Genomic DNA, 7,534 nt, shown 5'->3' on the forward strand with positions numbered 1-7,534 from the left:
TAATTAATGCTGCATTATATTAATTTATTAATTTATACTATACTAGTAGTATAAAATAGTGTGGTAGTAACCTTATTCATATTAATAACTGGTATATGAGCAAGATTGTGGGGGTTTTCTTGTAGGATAAAGTAGTTTTATAGAGTAATCAGGTGATTTGGAATGTGACCGAGCTGTTAAAATAGATTAAAAGCTTCTTTGTTATCTTCAGATCAAAGAAATGATAAGAAAATCTTAGGTGTGACAGACCAGGAGTCGATTACTAGTCATTGAGGGGTTTCCCTGTATCTAAACACATTTGAAAAAAGTCTCCCTGGCGTTTTTTTTCAAGCTTTCCCCTATTGTTTCCAGGAGAACAATAGGATTTGGCAGCATTCCTCTGGAAATCAATCATTACAGCCCGGGTCTGGAGCCAAATGAAATGGATAAAAATTTCTCTGACTGCCCAAGGAGATAATTCCCTGAGTGTGCTGTGTAGTCTTGGTGATAACACCCGTTTCCTTGCTAAGCTTTATTCCAGCCCTGCTGTCAGCCAGGGCTGGGGACGAGCTGTGGAATTGTGGTCAGGAGCCAACAGCCCTGGCCTGCAGAGGGGCTCCTCTGCCGTGCTCTCAGTACCTCACACTTCCTGCAGCATCCTTCATTTTGCTGTTTGTTCCACGTGTTGTTTGTCTCCAGCTCTTTGACTGCTGATTTATTTTTCTTTTGTTACCCTTCTTTTACAATCAGTGATTTTTAAATTTTTTTTTCCCATTTCTGTTTTTTTTTTTTATTATGTTTACACAGATCTGCTCAAAGGCTCGTAGGAATCCCAGGAAACTGCCTTCATGTGGAGACTGTAGTGTGTGCTGTGAGGTAGGGGAAGTGCTTTTTTTTTACAACATCTTTTTTTTAAAAAAATCACTATAGACCACTGCCAACAGCTTCTGTTTTGCTTAAGTCCATTGCCTTTCACTGGGATCTGAGTCTGTTATGTGACAATAACCTTTGGTGCATTTGTACATTGGAATTGGGATGAAATGGTGTGATTTCCACTTTATTTCTGAAGCTGCCCAGCTAGAATTAGCCTGAACATTAAGTAACTCTTGCTTGAAGAGGTACTTCATTTCTGCTTGATTTTAAATAAATGTATTCTCTCAATCAGAGCCATAAATATAAACACCCTGCTCAATAATGATTTCCAGTGCCCTGAGCAATTCTGCTCCTTTTTTTTTTCCTCTGCTGACATCCTCAGACAGCTGTGTGGGTGCTGGAAGTTGTTGCTGGTGGCTCTCAGGGTATTTGGTTCCTGAGAGTAGGCACCCTGTCTAGACTAAGTGATATATTTATAAGGATCTATATTGGGTTGTTGCTGCAAGGATAAGAAGGAGCTTATCAGAATATAACAGGGAGAGAATCCCATCCACATGATGAGGCCTTCCTCAGTTTAAAAGTGGAAATGTTCAGATAACCCACTTAATTTCAGTTGGATTCAGAAGCAGAAAATGGATAGCATATTTAGCTTAAGGGAAGGTATGTGTGGAAAGTTCTTGATGTATTTTACTTCTATCTGGTAATGGAAATAATTTTTTCCATGACTGGAACGATGAAGACCTCAAACATATACTTTTTTTAATCTCATATTTCTGGCATAAAGATACAGAATTTTGCATAAGATGCTGATAAAGGTGAAAGGTCTCACCTAATAATGTATTTAATTCCAAGGAAGTTGGATGTGAAGTCTCATCTCTGTTCAAAGACTGCCTCATGGGCACAGACTTTATCATTGTTGGTGTATGAAGGTATTGACATCTGGTATCTTGTCAAAATTAGGCTGAGGGATTGCAAAGCTGTAAATGCTCAATGGCTTGGACAGTTATTTGACATGCTCAGGTGGCAGCCTTGTGCTGAGCATCCTTGGCTGGAAGTTTGGCTGTGAGTTAATGTCAGTGGTAAAGACAAAGACATCTGCCAGGTTTAATTATCTGTGCAGTGTAACCCCACTGAGGGGAGCTCTGACCTCCTCACCCTCCCCGTCTTCAGGACAGGTTAAAGCAGAAAGGCTTCTTTCACAAACTGCTTGGAGCTTATCAGGGGAAGGCTGTCACCTGTGATTAAACAGCAATGCAGATCTGCTTCAGGAATAATTACTTGGAAAATGTTTGTAGGTAACAAGGTTGCATTATACCCCATGTTTCTCAAATTGGCTGTGGACAGAGGGCCTGCTTTCAGATGTGTCACTCTTGCCTTTCATGCCTGCTTGTTCTGAAAAAAAAAAACAGGTTTATTATTATTTTTAAATACAGCAGTAATGAGATTCATGTCAGTTGTACTGCTGTCAGTTTTATTTATAATGTTTATTTTTTAAATATGTTTTTATTTTGAAACCACTTCCCCACCACAAGTGCAAATATTATAATAACATGCAATGCTGGAAGTGGTTCTGTTTTAAAATGAGCCTTTCAAGAAACTAATGCAGAGGGAGAATATAAAAAGATGTAAACTTTTTGGAATGGTGCTATCAGCACTGAATAACTGCTGGCTAATGCACTCTGAGACAGCACAGATGCAGAAGTGACTGAGTCAGTCAGTGCCCATTTCATTTCATTAGTAGGACACCCAGCCTGGATGGGATTGTGATTTCACATTAAGAGGAAATGACTGAACTGCTAAAATGCTTCTCAGTTTTCTAAATCACTTCCCCTGTAATGCACAGTGTCCCAGCCAACCCTGAACCTCAGCCCCTGAACACAAATTTGGTGAAGATTCAAAAGCCATTTGAGGGTTCAGAGGAATGAGCTACTCACCAACCCTGTAAATGTTTATCAGGCTTCACCCCAGATCCCTCAGTGTCTGCTTTGCCATGTGGGTGAGTGAGCAGGAAACCCAGAAGTCCAAGTGGCACCTGAAGAAAGATGCTTTATGCTTTGTTTTGGACAGGTAATTCCCCTTTAAAAGCCAGGCTGGTATTATTTATTTGACATGTGAGCCTCTAGAGCTCACCTGACCCTGCAGACCCCTTCAACATGTGCACCAGTTGCTCTGCAAACGTTGTCTCCTAGTTCAGCCCTTGGACCTGACTACCCTGGACCAGAGCTCCTGTTTTGCTCTGAGGGCCTGGTGTCCGTGTGACTCCTTAGGAATGTTGGGAAGACAAATACAGAGACTTTGCAACACCTATGTTTTAAGACTTGAATTAGAAAAAAGTAGTAGATAGTGAGAAATATGTCTATTAAATAGCTATCAGGACAGCATTAGGGAGCTCACATGAGATCAGACACTGCTTTTCTTAATCACCAGTGAAATCCTCTCTTCAGTCTGTAGATATCCAGAAGTCCAGACTGATATCTGGTTTTAGATTTATATTTGCATCAGGTATGAGGCCAAATAACAATCTCTGGGGTTTATATCCATCTTGCTTCCACTTTGGATTGGCAACTTGACTGTTTTTTAAAAGCAGAATCCCAAAGGAAAACCTTGCACCACAGGCATTTAGAGTGGGAACTGCAGGAAGGATGGAGGCAGTAGTTGATGGCAAGTAAAATGTTCTGGTCCTTACAGAATCAGATGTCACTTTGACACTGTTCTGACTCACTTGGAGCCTTTGTGGCAGCTGCCTTCGTAAGCCCAAGGGGCAGGACTTGCTTCATTACTGCAAAGGGAACTTCAGGTGCACAATTAGTGGGTGCTGTGCTGGCCTGGGAACCATGGAAGTACTAAATTAAGAATCAGCAGAAAATGGAATGCACAATGGTTGCAAGGATGGCTTTTCCCACCTGTCAGCTGCAATCTGTTCCACTGGCAAAACCAAAGTTTGCTGGCAGAACAGTGCAACCCTTGCTGCAAGCTCCTGTTAGGTGACATTGCAGGAATTTAATGAGAAGGGCATCAAAAGAGAACACCCTGCCCTTTGCTGGTTTTTCATGTCACCCCAGTGTGTGTGCATTAGCACCTATGTACTAATTCCAGTTCCCAAAACCAAGTCTGTGCTTTGCTATTTTAGCTAACACTTACATGCTCTGGTTATTTGCTGCACAACAATTTTGGTGATGGGAACTGGTGAGCACTCAGCCTGCTGAGACTATTTAGAGCAACACTTCCATACTTGTTAAATACTTATTTAATTATCCTTCATCACTGGAGCACTAGGATTGCCAATTTCTTCTGCAAGCAAAGACCTTCCATGAGAAAGGTGGTGTTCTGTCCCCCCTTGATTTCGGGGTGCTGCATGAGAAGTATGCAGGGCAGAATGCTGGACTTAGCTGGGGTGTTCTAAGCTCTTTACATCGAGGTTTGCCCTGCTTGTGATCATTTTAATTGCACTGCATCAGTGCTCAGGCAAACAGAGGCATCTGAAAACCAGAGCAGTGAAGCAGTGGAGGCTGCTGATGACTTGTAATTGTGAGCTGATGGGCTTGGGCTGCTCCCTGGGGTGCACACAGGGGGGGTGGCTGCAGGTGGTGCAGGGGATGAGCCAAATGGCTTTCACTGGCAATGAAAGGAGGCTTGACAAGGTCACTCCATCACTTGTGCTGGCAGCAGATGACAGCACGTTTAGTGAGAGTGTTGATCTGCTTGAGGGTAGGAAAGGATTGGGACAGGCTGGATCCATGGACTGAGCCCAGTTGTAGGAAGTTCATCGAGGCCAAGTGCTGGGTGCTGTGACAACAACCCCCTGCAGCTCCAGGCTGGGGTAGAGGGGCTGGAAAAGCCCTGGGGGTGCTGGTGACAGCAGCTGGATGTGAGCTCAGGGGAGCAAGAAGGCCAAGGGCACCTGGTTTGGATCAGGAATAGTGTGGCAGCAGGACCAGGGCAGGGATTGTCCTGTGCTGGCACTGCTGAGGCACCTCAGGGCAAGAGACACTGAAGGGCTGGAGTGTGTCCAGGGAAGGGTCTGGAGCACCAGGAGCAGCTGAGGGACCTGGGGAAGCTCCTCCTGGAGAAAAAGAGGCTCGGAGGGACCTTCTCATCTTCTGTAACTCCCTGACAGGAGGCTGAAGACAGGCAGGGTTTGGTCTCTGCTCCCAGGGAACAAGGGACAGGACGAGGGGAAATGGCCTCAGGTTGCACAAGGGGAGGTTTAGATGGGATATTAGGGAAAATTTCTTCATGGAAAGGGTTGTCCAGCCCTGGCACAGCTGCCCAGGGAAGTGGTTGAGTCCCCACCCCTGGAGGTGTTTGAAGATGTGGTGCATAGGTGTGGTGCCTGGGGACGTGGTTCAGTGGAGGGCTTGGCAGTGCTGGGGAACGATTGGACTCGATGACCTTAAAGGCCTTTTCCAACCTAAACACTTCTGCAATTCTATCAGAAAGTTCAGCTCTACTTTTTCAAGACCATCTCTGTTTTCATTGTCCTGTTCTTGGGATTTAATTTTTCTGCTGATCCATGTTTTCTCCCTTCAGGAAGAACAGGTCATATTAAAATTAAACTTGGATTAAAGCAAGCAGTCTTGGAATATAAACTGGATTGCTCATAGTGTGTCATGTACTGTAGCTCTGGCAATAATTTGTTGGGAAATGAAGGAAGGGCTTGAAATAGGTTCAAATAGTAGGTACATAAACCTAATATTAAAACAAGTCTCAGGTACTTTTGTTCAAATAGTTACACCTATAGTTAAAATAGTTAAAATGCCATTCTACCTTAAGTAAGATATGTAAAATCCTAGTAATGAGCTTAGTACAGACAGTTGTCTATATAAACAGATAAATTTCGTGTGTATGGACAGATGACTGTACAGATGTGAGGCAGGGCCTTGGTCAAGTTCCTTTTAGTTACCTGTGCCTTCTTCAAATATTGCAGCGTGGGGGGAACAAAAATGCTGCAAGGACAGGAAGGGCAGTGAGATGCTGGGAGGTTTCTGGGGCCCTGCCAAATGCTGGGGTTCAGTCCACTGCCTGCAGTAATGACTTGCCCATCAAGGCTTTTCCCTCCACTCCCTGAGCCCTGCCAGTGCTGGGTGTGCTTTGGGAGTTTGTGTGAGTGGCACTCAGCTTGTCAGAGAGAAAACTGCTGTTGTTTCTGGCTGCTCAGAGACCAAGCAAAGCACAATGTCCCTTTTTCAATAACTTTTTCACAGCGAGGTTTTCCACAGGACTGCTGTGCCTGGCAGCAAAGTTGGCTTCAGAGTGGAAGGCAAGGCACTTGTGATCTGCAGGATGCAAATCCCTGGGAGAGAAGCTCTTTTCTATAGTTCAGGAGGCGTTTGTTAAATGGAGCTGCAGAGCTGTGGGCGCAAAGGTCGCCTCCCAGTGATGGCAGGAAAATCTGTCACGACTCAAAAGCTTGCTTTTCCCTGGCTATGGAGCCCAGCCCTGCTGCACAGATCCCATCAAAGCCCCTGCTGCTGGCAGGTGGGACCTGCTGTGCTTTAGGGTGGGGCTCTTGGGGGGGAAGTCATTCTCTGCTCTGGTCCTTTCCAGCCTCAATTTGTTCATCTTTCAGCCTTAGTTACACTCTCTACATAAGCTTAGAAACAGCACAGCAGCTCTTTCAGTCATTTCTTAACCCTTTTTGCCTTTAGCAGTAGGTTTTTGAGGGAGACAGATAGTTTGTTACCAACCTATTATATACTCACACCTATATTTAGGCTAATTATCTCTCAAAATGAGGAAATATATTCTGCTTAAAGCCAAGAAAGCAAAGCTGGACTTTCAGAAATTTAATAAACAGAAATATTAGATGTATTTTGAAAGGTTAAGATGATGCCTTTAACATTTACTATTTCTTACAGGAAGACTCATATTTAAATGAGATCTGCCATGAAATAAAGGAGTCTACTTTTTTTAAAAAAAATTGTTGGTAGTCTGACTTGTATATGTAGATAAATACGATGTTTAATGAACATCTTTTGCTTTAGTGAGGCTTTTCCTTGGCCTTTGAAGGAAAAAATATTTTAGTTAGATGAAAGCTGGAGAAAGCATCTCTAGAAACTGAGTGCTCATCCCTGTAGAAGCAAGGAGTTTAAAAGAAACCCCAAAACACTCCCAAACCTTCATTCAAACTGAAAAATAAGTGCTGAAACGATAATTTTAGTGTTTGACAGGGATTGTGGCAACAAATGTCAAAATCCAAATGGAAGTTTGGTGGTTTTTTTTTTTTTTAAACAAAGGGGTGAGGACATTGTGATGGCTTTTATCAATATAAAGAAAATGCAGCTCACGTGAGCTGAGCAGAGTGTTAAGAATGAGGCTTTAATGGCACGAAATCTGAAATCATTCCTGTTGGAGGCCACTGTACTTGTACAGACTGAAAGCCTTGTGTGCACAAAATGAGCCCAGAAGGTCTAATTTTGTTTCTTTGCTATTTAACTATGAAGGGATAATTTTCTTCAGTGCCACCCGTTGGGGCAGAAGCTATTGCCTTAGAAATAAGTAAATAAAAATAGTAAGAGGTGTGTGGGCTTGAGTCCATCTTGGTGTTGTTTCTGATAGCACTTACTGCCTTAAATGTATTTGCTGCTGTGCTGCAGTTTGATCCAGGAGTTATTTTACAGCTCCATATTATATATGAATAAAAACCTGCTCCCAGTGCACGGCCTTAAAGTGGCTCCCCAGG

The sequence above is a fragment of the Manacus vitellinus genome, unplaced genomic scaffold, assembly GCF_001715985.3.
Source record: "Manacus vitellinus isolate BGI_N305 unplaced genomic scaffold, ASM171598v3 scaffold_66_pilon, whole genome shotgun sequence".
Classification (NCBI taxonomy): Eukaryota; Metazoa; Chordata; class Aves; order Passeriformes; family Pipridae; genus Manacus; species Manacus vitellinus.